We start from the raw sequence: 1,920 nt of genomic DNA, 5'->3' as shown, positions 1-1,920 counted from the left end.
ATGTGGTGAACAAAGAACCAAAAAAAGAACATCCCCCAAGAACAGAGAGGGAGAGAAAAATTAACAAGATAAACAAATAAGTAAAAATAAACACATAAATAAAATAAAATAAAATAAAATATGTAATATAAAGGGAGGCGAGAGAGAAATAATAATAATAATAACAGTAGAAAAATACATACAGGATACCCAGTGTGCTCACTGAAAAATTAGATAAAATAAGAAGATTGGATGCATCAAATCAATTCAGTTGGGGTCCAGAGAGGTGAGGGTGTTTACATATGTGATGAGGGGTTGCCATCTTTTATCAAAATTGGCTGCTGAGCCTCTTAAGGAATATTTAATTTTTTCCAGAGACAGAAAAGACATTAAATCACTCAACCAAGAAGTAGCAGGAGGAGCATTTGGGCTTTTCCAATGCAATAGAATACGTCTGCGGGCTATGAGCGAGGCAAAAGCGACAACATCAGAGTTCTTCTTAGTGAGACTAGTTGGAGTACGAGGTATCCCAAAGATGGATATCAGCGGGCAGGGTTCTAACATGAGGTTCAGGGCTTTGTTTAATTATTTAAAAAAACATGACCAGAAGTTGACTAGTTTGGGACAAGAAAAAAACATATGAACATGGTCTGCTGGAGATAAACCACATCTATCACAGATATCATTTGTGCCTGGAAATAGCTTACTAAGTCTATTTTTTGTGAAATGAATTTTGTGGAGAACCTTAAATTGGATTAAACTAAAACAAGCACAAGAAGATGTAGAATTGACCCTGATCAATGCCTCCCTCCAACATTACACCAAGAGGTTTGACACTCTTGTTCAACAGACACATTACATAACTTTAAATCCAGCTTTGGGCTACAAGATCATTTAAGTTTTGAACCTAATAAAATGCTTTTTGTTTTGGGAATATTAAGAACGAACTTATTACAAAGAACCCAATCGTGTACGACTTGCAGTGCACACCACACACTAGATCCCCGCTGTTCGATATGCCACCATTCAAATACACCTGTTGTGATCTAGAAGACAGATAATTATGGATCCACTTTAGATGTGGAGGGGCCAGTTCTGTGTGCATGTTGAGACACAGTTATTCAATTATTCATAAAGAAATAATCCTGAATTTGCATATATACAACTTTTTGCTCAGGACAGCAATAATGCCAATTGCTCTGGAGTTGCTCTCATTAAAAACAGATTGTTTATCTTTGGGTACTGGGATCATTTTAGCTGTCTTCCACAACAGAGGACATTTGCATACACATAGACATCTGTTAATGATATAAGTCACAGGAGATGAAACACAACTGCAGCAGTCCATAATAAATTACTATCCAGACTGTCTTCTGTTGGTTCACTCTGACATCACTGTATCTGTGGTTCTTAGTGTTCACATGATGTGTTTGTGTCACTGCTGCTGTGCAGGAACTCATAAAGTCGTCTGATTCAATGACACGTTTAAATAAAGTTGTGCTCTGTACAAAGAAAAGACAAACACTGAGACACATTTCTTCTTCTTGTGAAAACCAGTTTGTTCAGTGAACTGGGACAGTTTGTGTTCCAGTTTCCTCGTTCTCTGTTCACCACCAAAACCAGTCTGACCACACGATGCCTTCAGGTGTCTCTGTAAAACCAGGAATTCACCACCTTCACCTCTGATACTGAGGATTAACTGTAAGTTAACATGAGGACACTGAGTTTTCCTGCAGCACCTGAACGCAGCAGCGTCTGTGGAAAGTCCCGACTCTTTACGTTCACTCTGACATCAACAGCCAATCAGAGGCAGAGCTGCTGATGAGTCATCGGTTACCAGGAGGAGAGGTGTGTTGTTGAATAGCAGCAGGAACAGAAGAGGTCAGACGCCCCCTACAGGTGGAGTCCATGAGATGACCTTTGACCCCTGCAGACCTCCAT

This window comes from Epinephelus moara, chromosome 17 (genome assembly GCF_006386435.1).
Source record: "Epinephelus moara isolate mb chromosome 17, YSFRI_EMoa_1.0, whole genome shotgun sequence".
Lineage (NCBI taxonomy): Eukaryota > Metazoa > Chordata > Actinopteri > Perciformes > Serranidae > Epinephelus > Epinephelus moara.
This window is presented reverse-complemented; position numbering follows the sequence as displayed.